At 59.6% G+C, this 19,356-nt stretch overlaps 1 long non-coding RNA gene across 1 annotated transcript; it reads right to left on the reverse strand.

Moving 5' to 3' along the window:
- Nucleotides 1–1,260: 1,260 nt before the first annotated feature.
- LOC102157033 lies at nucleotides 1,261–11,590 on the reverse strand. Its single transcript, XR_005368343.1, has 3 exons — nucleotides 11,455–11,590; nucleotides 4,378–4,476; nucleotides 1,261–1,402 (listed from the first exon to the last, which is right to left on the reverse strand). It is a non-coding gene; the product is annotated as an uncharacterized LOC102157033 (long non-coding RNA).
- Nucleotides 11,591–19,356: the final 7,766 nt, after the last annotated feature.

Here is a 19,356-nt window from a genome sequence, read left to right on the forward strand (position 1 = left end):
CACATCTGCCGCTGGGCTCCCAGAAGGAGGCCCACGCCCAGCTAGGGCAGGACCCGCCGTCACGAGCCCCACGGCCTTGGCACTCGGGCAGGCGGGGACCTAGCTCTGCCAGGCAGGCATGACGTCGGCCCTCAGCCCCCGGGGGGACGTGAGGGTCAGTGATGTGGGGGGAGGGAAAGGCGAGGGGGCCCGAGGAGAGGCCCTGCGCAGCGGGGAGGGAGGGGCGCTGGAGGCCCTGGCCTGGCCAGCTGACAGCCCTGGGGACCTGGCTGGGCCCTGACCGGGGTGCGGGATGGTGGGGGCTGCGGGACATAGTGCAGGGCTGACCACGGATGCTGGGGGACCCCTGCGACCCCAAGGCCAAGCGGATGGGAGTGGGTGCTGGCTTCTTGGGTCCGAGGGGAGTGTGCTTTTTCCTCTCTGAGTTCACGCCTGCAGAGTGCTCCCTTACAAAAGGTGCCCCTCTCCTGCCTCTGGGGTACAGAGGGACCCCCAGGTTCAACGCCTCAGAGAATGGGGACAGGACAGGATGTACAGCTTTATTCTGCTCTTACGAGCTGTCCTGGGGGTGGGCTTGTCACAGGAGCCTCTGGGGGAGGCGGGAGGCCCCCCACACCTGGTGAGAACAGACACCCGACTCGGACTGGCCCCCACAACGGGCAGCCAGGGGACCATGAATGAGCCTCCTTCACCCGGCGGGGCTCCTCACCCCATCTCCAGTCGGGCAGTGGGCAGTGGGGGGAGCCCCTGAAGGACTGCCTGGGGGGCCTGGCAGGAGGCCCAGGGGGTTCACGAGGAGCGAGTGTGCCCACCGAGATGTGAGTCAGGGGTGGAAGGGGAGGGCGGACGGATGCAGGTGGGAGGCCAGCGGTGGCCGGAGCAGGGGACGCCCAGATCCCCGCCCCTCCCCACCCCGTGCACAGGGAAGCTGGGGGATGAGCCCCCAGGGGAAGCCCCTGAAATGAGGCGGAGGGCGCCAGGGAGGATGGAGGTGCCCTGCCCACTCCCGCGTGGCCGGGACCCCAGGAGAGGGCGGAGGGTCCCTTGGAGGTGGGTTCCCTGCAGGAGGGTAGGAGCCCCAGGACGGGGCTGGGTGTATCCTGGGGTAGGGGGAGGTGCGGCAGGGGAGCCGGGGACTGTCCCTGCGGGCAGGCAGGTGGCCGGGTGCCTGGGAACGACTGTCGGGGGCGGGCTCACCAGGCCGCCCGGAGCAGCGGCCCCAGCAGGCTGGCCCAGGCGCCCAGCCACAGGGCCCCGGGACTGGCTGCCAGGCCCCCGGCCGCGCGGTTACACTGGCTGCCCTGGCAGCAGGAGACGGAGAGGGTGCGGCCGTCCGAGGACATGGTGCTGTTGGGGCACACGGGGGCGCAGGACTTCATGACCAGGATGCCACCGGGGTTCGCTGTGGAGAGAGGGGCGAGGGCCCATGGGTGGCTGCTCCATCCGTCCCCACGCAGCCAGCCCTCGGAGAGGCAGGCCCATGGCCTGGGCCCTTCCAGGGCTCCTGGGGCACCAACATGAGTGCCCCAAAGAGCCTTCTGAGGTTCGGGGCTCCTTCCGTGGGGCCGGTGGGTCTGGAGATCCCCGTCTCGCCCTCACGCCAGGCCCCTGTGGGACTCAGTGATCCCCACACCCCCCACAGATGCCTGGGCTCCTTCCTGTGTCTGACTTTCGGGGTCTGGAGGGGGGGCCCGGCCCCACCCGCACCCACCTGGTCCAGGACTGAGAGGCCTTGGGGAATGGTGTGCGGGGGAGGCCGGGACGGGGTAGGGGGGGACAGAAAGTGCCTGAGGAAGCCGCTGGGAGAGGCCCCGGGGGCAGGACACCTCCACCCGTGGGACCTGCTGGCCGGGCTCCCGCACCCCGGGGGCAGCTGTGCACAGGGATCCCGAAGTGCCGGCCAGTGGCGCCCTGGGAACCGGGGTGCTTCCCTGGGCCGATCTCTCTGGCTCGGTTTCCTCATCTGGGAGATGGAGGACAAGAGAACTTGGAGGCCTCCGAGATTGTTTGGGGATCAGCTAAGTTCCCACGTGGCACCGGAGCCTGTGGACTACGTGCTCCTGGCGGCAGGTAGCAAGCAGCGGCGTCAGGGCTGGGGGGGGCAGCGCCAGGAGTCGGAGCCCTGACTCGGCCAAAGAGGAGAGGGACAGACGCCCTGCGGCAGGACAAGGAGGGTGTTGGGGCCCGGCCTCTGGCCTCAGGGTTGGCCGCAGGCCCAGCCCTCGGGAAGCCACCCTGCACAGTCCCCCTCCCGAGCCCCGGCCCGAGCAGGATGCCGCGAGGCCCAGAACATTCCTCAGTTAAACAGGAAGGTGGTGAGGACCACGCTCGGTTACCGGAATCAGGAGCGTATATCTGCGGGTAGAACGGGACGGGGCGGGTGTCCCCCGAGGAGCCAGTGCCTGGGGACCCTGACGCCGTGTGGCCGCCTCCTGCCCCGCCGGGCTCTTGAGAAATGGAGTATTAGGCCATGCGCGGCGGGACGGCGGGGTCACAGGGCACACCCACGGGGCCTGCGCACAGCAGGACATTTGTCTTTGTTTTGCGAAAGACCTGCTCAGCACTTTGGCACGAGGACGACCATGTGGTCCCCCCCGTGCCCCGGGATCACCAGCAGGGAGCCAGAACCCCCTGCCACCTGCCACCTGCTGTCCCCACAACCTGCTGGAGGTGCCCCAGTGATGCAGGGAGCAGGTGGGTGTGAGTACCCTGCCACTGCCTGTGCCCGACTCACACCAGCTGGGGCGTCTTGTCCCCACCCCACCCCGGGTGCTACCCCGGGATCCGTCCCGCCTCTCCCCGCCCACCAGCACCCTTCCCCCACGGAGCGGGGTCTCAGAGGAGCACGCCGTCCCCCACTGTCATCCCGGGCACCGCATTATGGCCCAGTGGTCAGCGCATCTGCTCCCCCTACCCGGAGGACCCGCTTGGGGAGTGAGGAGCAAGCCCCGGGACCCCGGTGGGAATGGCAGGGTGGGGGGTCGAAAGGAAGCCCCCCCCCAGAGACGGAGCTGGGGGCCCTCAGGGCGTCTGGCCCTGTCCAGGGCGTCAGAACAGATGCTTCAAGGGCAAAGGGAGTCTATGGGGGCTCCTGGCTCGCTGGGGACCCGGGGAGAAGCGGTGCCCCCTCAGCCCCTCTGCCGCCCTCCCGCCCGCCCCCTCGCATCCAGGTCAGTGGTCTAACCTCCCCCCACACCGCCCGAGGCCAAGAAGCCACAGGTCCCGCCGCGTGCCAGGCCCCCAGCCCGCAGCGCCCCCAGGGGCTCGGGGCTGTCGGCCGTGTGACCGAAAGGAGCGCAGCCTGGCTGTGGCCCCCACGCCCAGGGCTTGGCCAGAAGTGGGGCAGTGTCCCCTCGTCCCTGAGAAAGTGGCACGTCCTTGGGCAGGGTCCTCCACCACCTGATGGGGGAGGGTCCCGCGGGGCCTTGAGGGCCTCGTGCTGCTTCCTCACAGGGGCCCCGGCCAAGCGGGGGGCGAGGTCCAGCTGTGACCCAGGGCCAGATGCCACGTGTCCTCGTCATCAGGGGGCTGTGTCCCTTGCGGGAAAGCCGCGGGTCTCTAGGGAGCTGGGGCCCGGAGGGGTGGCCTGGCTGCCCTGCCGGGCGTCTGCGGGTGCTGCGGGACCGCCACACACAGGACACCATGGACGGCAACGGGGAGCACATGCTGCTGCCTGCCGGGCTCCGGGACCACACGCCGCTGTCCGCGCTGACCCACCCGTGTCCCGTGGTGCCTCCGCCTCTCCCGGGGGCGAGGGGCTTGCAGCTCCCATCACTTCGAGGCCCCACCCGTGCCTGCTGTCCCTGCAGGCCAGCCTCCCCACTGCCCTGTCCAGCCCTCTGAGACCCAACAGGCTTCCCGCTCCTCGGGGTCACCGCAGTGTGGCAGCCCTGTCCCGCTCAGACTCCCGCCATGTGACCTCTGAAGCCCAGGCAGCCGGGGGATGGAGGAGGCGGGCTCCAGGGGTGGCAAGGGAGAGGCGCCCGGGGTGGGGGCTGCGGGTCCCCATGGTGCTCTCTGCTATCCCCGGGCAGCCCTGCAGGGCTGTCCCCACCGGGTCTCCAGGCGCCAGCCTCCCTCCAGGCCTCTCCTTGCCAACTCCCTCGTCGGCCTGCTCCCTACTCCCGCGTCTCGTACCCGGACTCCCTCTCGATAACTCAAGCTGGAAGGCCGCGTACGGCCTGACTCCGACGGGGTAGTTGCGGGGCTGCTGGCACAGCTGCTCCTACCCTACCCGCCACCAACCCGGGGGAGGGTCAGAGTGGGACGGTCCGTCCCTGCCACCTCCAGCACCCTCGGAGGGCCAGGGTGGGCCAGGGTGCGTGGGGCCCCGGGTGGGCCCCTGGCTGGGCCGTGGGGTGGGCACGGGGTACTCACTGGCCTGCGTGATCACACAGTAGTTGTCAGTTGGGGCGCACTCCACCAGAGACTCGCAGTCCTTGTGGCCACAGCACACATGGCAGTGCAGGGCCCGGGCTGGGGGGAAAGCACAGGCCCCGGTCAGTCTGGACCCTGGGGGGCGGAGGGGGGGACCTGGGGGCCTGGGCCCGGCTGCCTGCTGCACGGCCACTGCCCAGCTGGCCTTCCCTGAGCCTCACTTTCCTCCCACCCAACCTCCAGAGATGCTCCTGGTCCCCTGGGGTGGGGCTGGACTCGGGGGCGGTGACCCAGGTGCCCCACACCGGCCGGGGGCACTCAGCAGGAGTGAGGGTGCGGGCTGTGGCCGGGGTGCCTGCAGGCCACCCTGGGATGGAGGCGGGCAGCCTGGGGTGACACGAGGACAGTTAACTCAGGCATGTGGGCTCTGCGTTTCAGGGTCCCTGCCCCTCTCCGAGGAACAGAGTCCTCCCTGTAAGATGGGACCGAGCGCACGCACTCGGCTCCTGGCCCGGTCTGCTGCCCGGACAGAGCACAGCTGGGCCTCCCATGGATGCTCCCAGCTGTTTCCTTACTGCCCGTCGCTGCCTGGGACCTGCCAGCGACCCCAGCCTGGACCCATCAGGGCAGGCGACAGCAAAGGGCCCTGGCCCGACCCCATGTGCGGTGTGAGTGGCCCCAGTTCCCGACAGCAAGGAGGCCCTTGGGCGCCCGGGGGTGGCCAAGCGAGGTACATGCCTGAGTGGAATGGAGGGGAAGGTACAATAGACACTTTGTGGGACTCCTGGCTCAGACAGAGCTTGGGCTCCATCTGGGAAGGCTTCCTGGAATGGATGTCCCTGGAGCTGTGACGGGGCAGTCGGGTCGGGGGAAGGCCAGGAGCCTTGCCCAGGACGGAGGGGCTGTGTTGCCAGAAAGGGCACCTCTGCCCCGGGTCTGGGGGGCCTTCGGTGTGCTGGGGCGAGGCGGCGCCCACGTTAAGAGCTGGCACCCGGGGGTGGGGTCCAGGCAATCAAGTCAGGCTCAGAACCTGGACTCCGAGGCCAGCTTCCCAGGTTAGGGTTCTGGAACCCTCCAAAAAGAAGAGCCCTGTCCGTCTGGGCGAACCCCCAGCCATCGTTCCTACGGCCATGGGTGCTGCTGGGGTTGGGTCCTAGGCTCCTCTGAACAAGAACCTCGTAGGGTCTCGGCTTCCCCTCTGGGACTGGAGCAGTCCCGCGGGCTGGGGGGGCCTGGGCAGAGCCTCAGTGGGCTTCCCCGGCGGCCGCTCCACACCTCTGCCGGCCTCTCTTCTGACCAGCGCCTGGTCCCCTGCCCTGTCCCCAGAGCCCGCCCAAGCGTCCCCTCCCTGTTTCTAGCCTCCCCCAGGCTGGGTCTGGTCCCCGAGGACTGGAGGCCCCACCTCCCCCACCTCCACTCAGGGGACGCTGCGGGGCTATTATCCCTGGATGGTAATTAGCTGATAATCACGGGCTGCATCACCCCTTCCCCAGGCCCCATTTCCGGTAGCCCCAAAAGCAGCAGGTGCTTTTTAAGGTCACACAAGTAAGTCATCAGTGGAGGCAGAGCTGGGGTTGCAAGGGTGTGGCCAACCCATTTTCCTGCTTTGGGCACCCGAGCTCTGCCCCCCGGGAATGTCGGGGACACAGGACAGCAGTCACCCAGCTACTAGCTGGTCCCAGCGCCAGCCCAGGGCTCTGGAGACTCGGGCCCCCTCCCCGGGGTCTTTCACCTCACGAGAGACAGCCAGACCGGAAACTGTGCCCACGGAGACACAAAGGTGTGCGGTCGGGCTGGTGGAGGAGCAGCCATGCGGGCTCCCCTCGCTCCCTGCAGCTCCCCGCAGCTCCCCACAGACTCCTCAGATGGGGGCCAGGCCGCCAAGCACCCGTCTGTCCCCGTCTGTCCCCGTCCGTCGCACCCGGGTCAGCAGCCCTTACCCAGGTCAGCGCACAGAGTAGCCAGGAGCAGAGACAGCAGGAGTGGCCTCATTGCGGGGCGGCCGCCGGCGGGGTCTGGGCAGCCGCCGCCACCCCGGCCTTTATAGGGCCGAGGGCCAGCGCGCGCAGACCTAGTAATTTAGCGGAGCTGCGCTGGGGGCGGCAGGCCCGCGTGACTCACGCTGCCCGGCCGCCCTGTGCCCCACCCTGGGCTCCGGGGGTGCTCACGAGGTCGCCTGTGCCCCCTCCGTCTGTCTGTCCGGAGCCATTGGCATCCGGGTCCCCGCAGGTATCCCAAGGCCCCAGGTCAGGCTGGGGAGCAGGAAGAGGCCTGATGGCCTGCAGGTGGCGGTCCCCTCTCAGGGCTCGGCGGTCACAGCCCTTCTGAGTGAGCACAGCCATTCCCCCGGGCCCGTCCCTGGGCCCAGGGCAATCGGGAGTCAGCAAGCCCATTGTGGTGGGGACACTGAGGCACTGGAGGCTGGAGGCTGGCTTTGGGCCCGTATGTCTCCATGTCTATGCAGGCCGACCACACGGGGCTCAGACAAAATGCTGATCCCGGCAGGAGGCTCAGGCAGGACCTGAGAGCCTGCCCCCTAGCATCCGGCCAGGGATGGGCAGAGCCAGAGGGGCAGGCCGGCACTTCAGGGGGCCCAAATCACGGCCCCAGGTCCCCGGGCCAGGCTTGGGGCCCACGGGTGCCCAGGGAGCCCTGGGAGGATGCAGGAAACAGCCTGCACACGGTAGGCAGGCCCCAGGTGCGCTTTAGGGATCTGGCTGGAGTTCCAGAGGCTGAGAGTGGGCTCTCACCCATCCCCTCCCAGGGTCACCAGGCTCTCTCTCCTAGTGGCTAGAGTCCCCTCCCCAGTGGCCAGAGCCACCACCTTACACGCAACTTGGACGGTTCCAGTCCGTGCAGAGCCCGCAGGTGCGCACCACCCAGGCAGCCTGTTCTCCCCTGGCCTCCCCTGGGCCTCCACGGGGGCCCCACACCTCCCCGTCCACCAGGCCCGGCCTGACGTCCCAATGCCCTCCCCTCCTTTCCTTCCCGGACAGAATCATCTCTGTCTAGGACGGTCCTAGACCGGGTATTCCTGTCTGCATCCAGGCTCTGCTGGGCTGCGTTGCTGGTGCCGTCCCTAGACACAGGGCCACAAAGGACGGTGGGGGTGGAGGTGGGGCGGGAGCACGGGGGGGGGGGGGGGCTGCCCCGGGCTGAATGTGCGGCCCGTGCAGGGCGCACAGGTGACACCCCGGGAGGACGGGCTCCCGAACGGCCGCCGCCCAGTGACACTGCCAGGACAGGGCGTCCAAACGTCCATCAATTTATTTGATGGTAACTTTGTCCATGACGTTTTATGTCACCTTTTTTAACACTTCTTCTAGAACGTTCAAATTTCAGCCTTAGGGTATGTGAGCCTCACTGGCCCACACCCAGACCTTAGGGCGGCCTCCGTCCTCAGGAACCTGCTCACAGGACCTGCAGTGCAGCACGCGCTCTGCTCACTCCCTGGCCACCTTGTGCAAACGCAGACACGGTAGGGGGGCGACGCTGGGGCCGAACCCAGTGTCCAAGCATGCCTGGCGCTTCACTCACCTCCCTGCCACCGCCTCCATCTCCACCATCTCCTCCATCCCTCCATCCCCACCATCCTCCCATCCCCTCCATCCCCCATCCCCTCATCCCGGCATCCCCACCATCTCTCTATCCCCCATCCCCTCATCCTCTCCTTCCCCCTCCATCCCCCCATCCCCACCATTCCCTCCATACCCTCCATCCTCTCCATCGCCTTCATCCCCTCCATTCCCTCCTTTCCCCCATCCCTCTATTCCCTCCTTTCCCCCATCCCTTCATCCCCTCCATCCCCCATCCCCTCATCCCCTCCCTCCCCCATCCCTCCATTCCCTCCATCCCCCCACCTACTCCATCCACTCTGTCTACTTTGTCTCGCTCCATCTACTACCCTATCTACTCTCTGCATTCTACTTAGTCAGCTCCTCCTATACCATCCAATACACTTCATTCCATTGACCCCGCTCCTCCCACCTTCCTCTCCCTTCTGAGCTTGGTGACCTCCTGTAGCCATGGCCCGTGACAGCCAACTTGGCCTTGCTCAGTGGTCCTTGGCTTCCTTCGCCTGAACCCTTACCCTGCGTGAAGCTGTCCTGAAATGGGGACTGGATTCTGAGAACTGAGTTCCTTTCCAGACTCCACATCATTCTCAGCCCAGGCCTGAGAAAGTTTCTTACTTTGCCTCCAGAATTGGAAGGGGTGCGGTAGAGCCCAGACCGATGCCATGACATAGGAGCACAAGGCAAGGGCTGGCCCTAGATCCAGCTCAGAGGCCAGAGAGTAGAGGCCAGATGCTTGCTCAGTGGCTGACAGATTCTCCAGGTCTTTTAGCAGGGCCCTGCCTGGGCTCCAGGGAAGGGGAGCCCATCCCTACATGTGCAAGCCGCCATCGCCATCTTGGGTGACTGACTACAACCCTCCTCTCAATGAACTCAGACCTGCTTCTTACTTTCCCACCCCCAGCACCCAGGCAGCTCTACTCGGTAGGTAACCTGTGCCTGTATGAATGTGCAGCAGAGCAGCTGTGGATGGGGAGAGAGCCTGAGACTCTGGGATCACCCCCTCCCCCCCAGATAATGGATGTAGCTCATGGGTTTCAGCAGCTCTGATTCCTACTGAGTGACAGGCTCGAGCCCTTGGTGCAGAGGATAGGGGTGTGGCGGACCTGCACTATCAAGATTAGTCAGGTAACATGATGGGGACCCCAAGCCCGGCCTAGTTCTATCAATGCCGAGGCTTCTATCTGGAGAAGGTACCCAATGGGTTGCATTTTGAAGTAGGGGCGAGGAGAAGGGGACTCTTCAAAGTAGAGAAAGAGCCAATGCAAAGGAGCAGCCAAGTCAGGGTGATGAGTCCCCAAAACTCTCAGTGTAAGCAAAGTTGGCTGGATCTTACCCAGTGGGCACAGCATTTCTCAAATTTCAAGGTCCATGTTCCTGCGTTTCTGTGAGTATATTCTCTTCTAATAAGGTCACCTGAGAAATGCTGAACCTTGTGCATCTTAAAGGGCCTTTGGGGCAAAAATGCTGCAGCCTCATGGGGAAGGGACCCTAGGAAGGGCCTGCCTTCTTGGGGAGACAACCCTCAAGGAAGGAATGACTTTCCCCATGGGAAAAACAGGAGGACAGGAGCTGTCCTGGCATGGGTGGCCCAGGTGCTGGCGGAGGAGGTGGACCCACCCCTTGTTGAACTAATTGGGCATCTGAAACTTTATAAGCTGGGTGTTCTCCAATTAAGGCCCAGATTCCCACCCAGGCCACCATTGATGCATGGCTTCCCTCGCCTGGCATTGAACTCCACTCCTCAGAGTGGCTGAGAGGGAGACGTGGGGTTTCCTGTCACACAGGTGTGCAGGGCAGGTGGAGGAACTGGGGCAGCAGTGCACCTCTGGACTGGACACCCAGCATGGACCTTGCCAGCCCAGAGCGCTTGCTCCTACCTTCCAGGAAGAGATCTTGACTGTTCTTAGGAACGCCAAGACCTCCACCCAAACCAGAGGCAGAGTCCTGCACTGACCTCCCCATCCCTTTCTCTTACCTTCCCTTGGCCCCTCCTTTCTACCCTGCTTCTTACCCTCCCTCCCTCTTGTGCTGGGAAGGAAGGGAGGGGGACCCAGAATTTGAACTGAGGCCCCTCCCTGTTGGGCAGGGGCTGCAAAAGGGGTCTCCTGTCCTACATGACCAAAGAGTACCCTGATATTGGTCACACCCTGAGCCCTGAGCCTGGTGGAGGGTTCAAGACAGTCCTCCACTCCGACTCCCACAGATAGTACCAATTTGGCATGTGGGCTATTTTGAGCTGAAGGCACTTGAGATCCTTCAGCCTCAAGAGAAACTTTTGTCCCTCCATGAACTCTATTGAAGAATCTGAATTGGGGGTCTTTCCCAGAATAAGGGCTATTAGCAGAGATAAATGTTATCTGAGCGCCCCATCTATACAGCCGGGCAAATGGCTCATACCAAACACCTGCTCTTCTTGTCGCCCGGAGAAGTGCATCCCTTTCCTCTGAAATCTCAAACCACTTTCTCCTTAGTTCACACTGCCACATACACCTCATTTCTCCTGCCTTTGGAATTTGCATGTCTATGTGGATTCCCTGTAGTGCACCTATTAAATTTTATTTCTCCTGTTAATCTGTCTTGTGTTGATTTCAATCTTAATCCAGCTAGGAGGATCTTGAAGGGGGCAGGTTTTCTTGCTCCCTGTGAAGGGGGTGAGGCATTCTTGCTCCCCGGCCCTGGTCACACTCTGAGCCCTGATCCTGGTCACACTGACACTGACCCTGGTCACACACTGAGCCTTGACCCTGTTCATAGGTTGAGCCTTAGTCCTGGTCATAGAGATTAGAAGCTGTTCTAGCCTTAGGACCTACAACCAGAGTGTGGGGAAGAGCAAAGAAAGGCCAGTTTGCTCGGAGCAGGGGGTGGGGTGCAGAGAGGAGCAGCTGGAGGGGTCAGACTAGTGCAATTCTTGAGTGTTTTGAGCAGAAAGTTTGATGTTCTGAGTTGTTCTGGCCCATGCCCTGGTCAGCCTAGCCTTTTCCCTCCCTGCCCTGACACTGCCATCTTCCATTTTCCTATAGCATGGGGAAGACTAGCTTGTCTGTATCCATCCTGAGGGATCCCAGCCTCAGGGTTTGGGGTTCTCTGAAAGTACACACAGAAACACAATGAGCTGCTTATCTGGGCATGTCCCAGCCGGTCCCTTTGAGGGGAGGGATGAGAAGAGTGGCGGGGGGCGGGGAGTGGTGAGGAATTTCCCTGGGAGCCCAGGTGGGCTGGATGACCCAGTTCTGGCCTGTCTGGACAGCAAGGAGCCAGGATGTAGGGACGCCAGTGCTGCTAAGTATGGGCGGCTGGTATTTTCCAGGAGCGGCAAGATGGCAAACTGGATAAACAAGGGTGTCCCGGCTGCCAGCATCCTGTCCCGCAGGACGCACCTGAGACAGCCCAGGCCTGCCCTCCCCTGCAGGTCGAGGCTGAGCCAGGGTGGGACTCCATGGGCAGCTTCCCAGAGGACAGGCACTGGCAGCAGGCCAGGAAGGGTGGAGAGGAGCTCACTCACCCGAGCAGGGCCGAGGTGGACGAGGAGGCCGTCCTAGGGAATGTCTGCGTGGGAGCAGCACCCTCACTGAGCAGGGTGCTCTTGGCCTCGTTCCGGCCCCGTGTCATGGAGGTGATGGCACACCGGGGCAGAGGCCGGCCCAGGAGTCCCACGTGTCGCTATCCTGTCTTCTGCGGCGCCAGGGGATGGTGTCGTGAGCGCACTGGGAAGGCGCACAGCACAGGCGTGTCTTCCCGCAACGCTGGCTTTATTCAGTCACCAAACAAGGCAACTTCATCATAAAATAAGGTCAAGATCCCAAATTCAGTGACATTTCACCACGCGATTAGTACTGCACACGGCAGAGAACATAAGACAAGCCACAGGACCAACAAGAGAACAAGAGGGAGGGAGTTAGTGCAGCCAACGCGAGGTGGGCCCATGGGAAGCGGCTGAGCGGAGGCTCCGGCCTGGTCCGGTCCGGGTCAGCCCTGGGCATCTGCTGCGTCTGGCGTTGAAGCAGGGAAGGATCCGGATCCTGTTCGCAGACGAGCCGGGCAGAGCCGGGGCAGCAGCTGCCTTTCTGAGTTGGTCACACAGAGAGCCTCTGTCAGGCCTGAAGAGTCAGGCAGTTTGCTACAAAAATCTTCCCTTTTTATTTATTTTGTTTTTGTTTTTTATTTAAATTCAATGAATTAACATATAGTGTATCATTAGCTCCAGAGGTAGGGGTCAGTGATTCACGAGCTGCACGCAGCGCCCAGTGCTCATCCTGTCACGTGCCCTCCTTAGTGCCCGTCACCCCCTCACCCCGTCCCCTCAGCCTCCCCTCTAGTGACCCTCAGTTGGTTTCCTAGAGTTATGAGTCTCTCATGGTTTGTCTCCCTCTCTGAGTTCATCTTACTGTATTTTCCCCTCTCCCCCCCGCCCCGATCCTCTGTTTTGTTTCTCAAATTCCACATATGAGTGAGGTCAAGGCATAATTGTGTTTCTCTGACTGACTTATGTCGCTCGGCATCATACCCTCTAGTTCCATCCATGCTGTGCAAATGGTAAGATTTCACTCTTCTGATGGCTGAGTCACACTCCGTTGTATACATAGGTCGCGTCTTTACCCTTCATCTGTTGATGGACATCTGGGCTCTGTCCACACTTGGACTCTTGTGGACATTGCTGCTGTAAAGGTTGGGGTGCAGGCGCCCCTTGGAATCACCGTGTCTGTGTCCTGTGGATAAGTACCCAGTAGGGCTGTTTCTGGGCCATAGGGTAGCTCTACATTCAGCCCCTTGAGGACCCTCCACACTGCTCTCCAGAGCAGCTGCCCAGCCTGCATCCCCACCAGCAGGTCAGGGGGCCCCCCTTTTTCCTCATCCTCACCAACCCCTGCTGTCTCCTGACTTGCTGATTTTAGCCATTCTGGCCAGTGTGAGGTGGGATCTCGCTGTGGTTCTATTTGTATTTCCCTGATGCATTTGTTCATGTGTCTGTTGGCCACGTGTAGTCTGCTTTGGAGAAACGTCTGTTCGTGTCTTCTGCCCATTTCTTCACTGGATCATTTGTTTTTTGGGTGTCAATTTTGAGAAGTTCTTTATAGATCTTGGATAGCAGCCCTTAATCTGATAAGACATTTGCAAATACCTTCCCCATTATGTAGCTTGTCTTTTGGTTTTGACCACGGCTTCCTTTGCTGGGCCGAAGCTTTCTATCTTGATGAAGCCCCAATAGTTCATTATTGCTTTTGTTTCCCTTGCCTCTGGAGACGTGTCTAGTAAGAAGTTCCTGCGGCCGAGGTCACAGAGGTTGCTGCCTGTGTTCTCTAGGATTCCTGTCTCACATTTAGGTCTTTCATCCATTTTGAGTCTATTTTTGTGTGCAGTGTAAGGAAATGGTCTAGTTTCATTCTTCTGCATGTGGCTGCCCAATGTTCCCAGCACCATTTGTTTTTGTTGTTTTTTTTTAACTATGCTTTCTTTTTAAATTTTATTTATTTATTTATTTATTTATTTATTTATTTATTTATTTATTTATTCATTCATTCATTCATTCATGAGAGACACAGAGAGAGAGAGAGAGAGAGAGAGGCAGAGACCCAGGCAGAGGGAGAAGCAGGCTCCATGCAGGGCGTCCAATGTGGGACTCGACCCCGGGTCTCCAGGATCACGCCCTGGGCTGAAGGCAGATGCTAAATTGCTGAGCCACCCAGGGATCCCCAGCCCAGCACCATTTGTTGAAGACACTGTCTTTGTTCCGTTGGATAGTCTTTCCTACTCTGTCAAAGGTGAGTGGGCCATAGAGTTGAGGGTCCATTTCTAGGTTCTCTATGCTGTCCCATTGATCTACGTGTCTGTTTTGGGCCAGTACCACACTGTCTTGATCACAATTTTGTAAGATAGCTTGAAGTCAGGCATTGTGATGCCACCAGCTTTGGTTTTCTTTTTCAACGTTCCTTTGGCTATTCGGGGTCTTCCAGTTCCACACAAATCTTAGGATTATTTGTTCCAACTCTGTGAAAAATGTTGATGGTGTTTTGATGAGGATTGCTGTGAGTGTGCAGATTGCCCTGGGTAGCATAGACATTTTAACAATATTTGTTCTTCCAATCCATGAACATGGAATGTTTTTCCATTTCTTTGTGTCTTCCTCAATTTCTTTCAAGAATGTTCTACAGTTTTCAGAGTACAGATCCTTTACCTCCTTGGTTAGGTTTATTCCTAGGTATCTTATAGTTTTTGGTGCAATTGTAAATGAGATCAATTCTTTCATTTCTCTTTCTTCTGTCTTATTTTTTTTAAGATTGTATTTATTTATTCATGAGACACACAGGGAAGAGACACAGGGAGAGGGAGAAGCAGGCTCCATGCAGGGATCCTGATGCGGGACTTGATCCCGGGACTCCAGGATCAAGCCTTGGGCCGAAGGCAGATGCTCAACCACTGAGCCACCCGAGCATCCCTCTTCTATCTTACTGTTAGAGTATAGAAATGCAGCTGATCTCTGTGCATAGATTTTATATCCTGCCGCTTTGCTGAATTCCTGTATGAGTTCTAGCAATTTTTGAGTAGAGTCTTTTGGGTTTTCAACATAGAATATCATTATCTACAAAGAGTGAAAGTTTGACTTCTTCTTTGCCAGTTTGGATGCCTTTTATTTCTTTTTGTTGTCTGATTGCTGAGGCTAGGACTTCTAGGACTATGTTGAACAATAGTGGTGAGAGTGAACACCCCTGTCATGTTCCTGACCTTAGGGGAGTTCTCAGGTTTTCCCCATCGAGAATATTTGCTGTGGGCTTTTCACAGATTGCCTTCATGATACTGAGGTATGTTCCCTCCGTCCCTACACTTTGGAGAGTTTTAATCAAGAAAGGATGTTGTATACTTTGTCAAATATTTTTTGTGCATCTATTGAGGGGGTCATATGTCTCTTGTCCTTTCCTTTATTTTTTTAAAGATTTATGTATTCATTTATTCATGAGAGACACAGAGAGAGAGTGAGTGAGAGGCAGAGACACAGGCAGAGGGAGAAGCAGGTGCCATGCAGGAGCCTGACATGGGACTCGATCCGGGGTCTCCAGGATCACGCCTTGGACTGCAGGCGGCCCTAAACTGTTGTGCCACCGGGGCTGCCCTGTCCTTTCCTTTATTAATGTGATGTATCACACTGATTGATTTGTGGATGTTGAACCCCCCATACAGTCCAGGAATAAATCCTACTTGGTTTGTGGTGAGTAATCCTTTTTTTTTTATTTTATTTTTAAGATTTTATTTATTTATTAATGAGACACATAGAGAGAGAGGCAGAGACACAGGCAGAGAGAGAAGCAGGCTCCATGTAGGGACTCCACCCTGGGACCCCAGGATCATGGCCTGAGCCAAAGGCAGATGTTCAACCACTGAGCCCCCCAGGTGCCCCATTAATAGCCTTTAGGTTTCAATCTGATTAAATTTTAGTTCTTTTATTTCTCCAGTAAGGGATTCTCTAGTGTCTTCTATGCTTTTTTCAAGCCTAGCTATTACCTTTATAATTGTTGTTCTGATTTCTAGTTCAGACATCTTACTTATATCCATATTGATTAAATCCTTGGCAGTGAGTACTGCCTCCTGTTCTCTCTTTTGGGGTGATTTTTTCCATCTTGCCATTATGTCCAGAAAAGAATAGATGAAGGGGAGAGAAAAATACAAAAATAGCAACCACAACACCAGAAAGATATACCCTAAACAAATCAGAAGAGAACAGAAACCAAAGAAAAAAGAGAGAGAATTAAATCAACAAGTAGAACAGAACAGAACAGAACAATAAACTAGATCCTGAGTGTATTTTGGTCTGCTTTTTAGAGGAAAGTAGGAAAGAAAGTAGGAAAGAAACCTACCAAAGTAGGAAAGAAAGAAAAACATATATATACAAAAATAAAATTGAAAGGAAACCAAAAATGAAATATATATATATAAAACAAATGCAAAACTGAAAAGACTTAAAAAATTGATAAAATAAGGAAATAGCTGAAAAGGGAAAAAATAAAACTGAAACTCTAAGTAATCATAAGAAAAATACAAATTCTATATACTCCTTTCCCCCAGAGCTGGAGTTCTGCAGTTCTGCATGATTGGTAAACTTGGCTTTTGCCAGAAGCTGCTGCTCGGCATCTGGGGGAGGAGCCCGTTGTGCTGATTGTGTCTTTGTCCCCAAGGAGCTGCACACCTCTTGCAGGGGGCCCGGCTCAGTGGAAGCAGCTCCGGAGTCGATGGAGGGATGAGAATGGTGGCACCCCCATCTCCAGCCCCAGAGCTGAAAGCTCACGGCCCCTACTCCTCATGCACCCTCAGGGAAAAGCGGTCCATCCCTCCTGCGTCCCTGGTGCCCGTCCACACTCCGTGCCCGCCCAGCCTGGGACCGAGCCTTTCTATCTCAGGCACCGGGCCTCGCTTCCAGTCTCCGAAGCCTACGGATTCCTGCATCGGGACCTGGTACCCCAACTCCTGGGGGAGGGGAGGGGGGCTCCCAGTGGTTCTGCCTCTGGCAGGGCCCTGCTGGGGGTGTGGGTGGCCCTACTGGGCCCAGCCAGAGGTTTATGGCAACCCCGAGCTGAGCCCAGCCTGGCCTCGCTGACTGGGAACCATGCGCACTCAGGCACCCCCGTCTCCCTGTGACCCCAGGGATCCAGGATGGCGCCGTCGCACCCAGCAGCCTGCCCCCGCTTCACCTCCTGAGCGCCTTCCAGGCCGACCTCAAAAAGTTCGGATTTTGTGCTCTGCTGCTCTGTCACTTTCCGGTAGCCAGCTAACGGAGGCTCCCTGCTCCCGGGGTTTATCTTCCAATATATCACCCCGGATTCACGTCTCCACACCCCCTACCTTGCAAAAAGTGGTCTCTTTTCTATTTGTAGAATTGCAGCAATTCTTTTCTCAGATCTCCGGTTGATTTCGCAGGTGCTCAGGATGATTTGACGGCTCTTTAACTGAATTCACGAAATTAGGGTCCCCTACTCCTCAGTCATTTTTAACTCCTTCCCTAATCTTCCCTTTTTAAAAAGGTTTAATTGGCCTCGACCCCCTGCAAGCCCCCTCCGCTTCTGCTGGTTGTCAGTTCTGGGGCATCGTCGGCAGTTCTGGTCTCAGCAACGTCCGGTCTTAGCTGCAATGTCCTTAACTGCATCATCACTTGACACAAGCCACTGCTGGACAGAGTGACTCCACCTTGCTCCCTACAGCTGGCCCCGCACAGGTGTGGTTCCTGCCGCCGGCATCAGGTTCCCTTCAGCGCCTCCTGCTGGCAAAGCGGAAATGTGGCCTCTGAGGCCTGGGGAGGCCAGGCGAGCGGGTGGCAGGCTCTCCTCTGGGGGACCCGGTGCCTGGTGCGTCCCAGGGCCGGCTGAGAGCAGCACGGGAGGGCAGGGGGAGGCAGCCTCCGTGTCCTAGGAGGACACCCTGGAGACCTTGCCCACATGGCAGCACTGTGTCAGGGCAGCCAAGCTTTGGTGGCCCCAGACTGTTTGATCCCGCCTTGACTGTGCGGCCGCTCCTCCTGCAGCTTTAAATTCTGTCAGTGGGATGGAGAGAAGGGGCTAACGGGGGTGCACTATGCCTGGCCCAGCCGGGAGGCAGGAGGCTGTGCGATGGTGAAGAGAAGGGCGGTGACTTTGGGGCTCCAAGGCGTGGGGTTCTCTTCAAGTCGTCGGGAAGGCAGAGGGAGAGGGACACGTTGCAGAGGGGCCTGGGAGGGCCCATGCAACAGGAGAGGGGGCCCAGAAAGCTCCTAGGGCTCCAGAGGGCAAGGGCGCCGAGGGCGTCCAGCAGGGCGGCTTCGGGGCCACAGTCCTCATGGGAAGACAGCGGGGGATCAGCCGTTCCCTGCTGGGCCCAGCCCTGGAGCTCACGCCCTTTCGCCAGGTAGGGGCAGGGTCGGGGAGGGACTGACACGGCCATCTCCGCCCGGCTGGAGGATGGCAGCAAAGGTGGCTCTGCAGAGGCTTCCCAAAGCCCTGCACAGGTGCGCTCAGGTGCCCAGTCAGCTGACCAGGGGGAAGCCAGGGGCTGGTCTCCGGCCATGCACCCCGGCCTCGGGAACCCCCCCTGTTCCTTAGCTTCCGCCCCACGTGCCCCGTTCACACCTGCACGGGGCCCGCTGCACACAAAGGGCACACCTTCCAGTGCCTGCGGGGCAGCTTGGAGTCCCCCAGCCGCGGGCCCTGTGTCACTGTGGTGCCTCCCGCAGGACGGCCGCTGGGCCCTGGGGAAGCCGGCTGGCTGCCTGGAGGCGGCAACGCCCCGCGGGGGGCGCGCCTCATTGGTCGTGCTACAGAAGCGGGGTGGCTTGGCACCTCGGCACCTGGACCCTGGCAGATACCAGTGTGCAAACAGGACACAGGCAAGGTGCTCCCGGGAAGGAGCGCCCTGGGGGTGCTGAGTGCTGGCTGCCAGCAGGGAACGGCTCCTTTTGGTTGGTTGGTTGGTTGGTTTTTAAGATTATTTATTTATTTATTTGAGAGTGAGCTCAAGCAGGGAGAGGGGAAGCGGGAGAGGGAGAAGTAGACTCTCCACGGAGCAGGGAGCCCGACGTGGGGCTCGGCCCCAGGACCCCGAGATCACGACCCGAGCTAAAGGCAGACGCTTTACCGACGGAGCCACCCAGGCGCCCCGAGGGAATGGCTTCTGTGTGTGCTTCCCACAGCCCCAGGCAGTAGAGAAGACCTATTCAAGACACCCCTGGGCTCAGGCTTCAGGGGCACTGGGCCCCCCACCTGGCTGTGTCCTCCCTGCCACGAGTCCTCGGGCAAGCTTCCTCCTGGCTTGCCTCGTCTTTACCACAGGGCCCCCGGGGTGGCCGCACTGGGAGGGCACTGGTGCAGACCCAAGGAGACGATGCCAGCAGACAGCGGGAGTGCCCGCCTGCACCTCCGCCTTGCCACCCTGCGCCCATGCCTGGCTCCCAGGGCTGGCACCACACTTCTTGGCCTGGGGCCTGCTCCTGAACTTGATCCTGGGATCTCAGCGAGGTGGGCCAGCAATGCTGAAGAAATGGATGGGCCCTCAGCCCCTGAGCGCCCTCCCCTCCCTCACCCAACTGGACAGTCAGAGGTCAGGGCGCCACACAATCACCACGGGGTTCTCCTGCGAGGAGCCTGCAGCGGTAACTGGCTGAGCGATGCCTTTTCTTCGTCTCCCCTAGAGACGTCCCTTTCTGTCCTGAATGAATCACTGGCTCTCCGACCCTCACCTCAGGGTCTGCGTCAAGGGGAGCTCAAACTTGGTGCCTTCAGTGGCCGGCGCACGGTTGGTCCGCCAGCAGCTACGGCAATAACGATGAGCACCCCAGTAGTACCGGGCACCCTTGGGGAGGCCGCAGGCGTCCACACAGTAGACCAGACACCTGTCTGCATGTGGCCTACAATCCAGGAAACTGTAGCTTGATCTACCCTGGGCCGCTGAG

This window comes from Canis lupus, chromosome 13 (genome assembly GCF_011100685.1).
Source record: "Canis lupus familiaris isolate Mischka breed German Shepherd chromosome 13, alternate assembly UU_Cfam_GSD_1.0, whole genome shotgun sequence".
Lineage (NCBI taxonomy): Eukaryota > Metazoa > Chordata > Mammalia > Carnivora > Canidae > Canis > Canis lupus.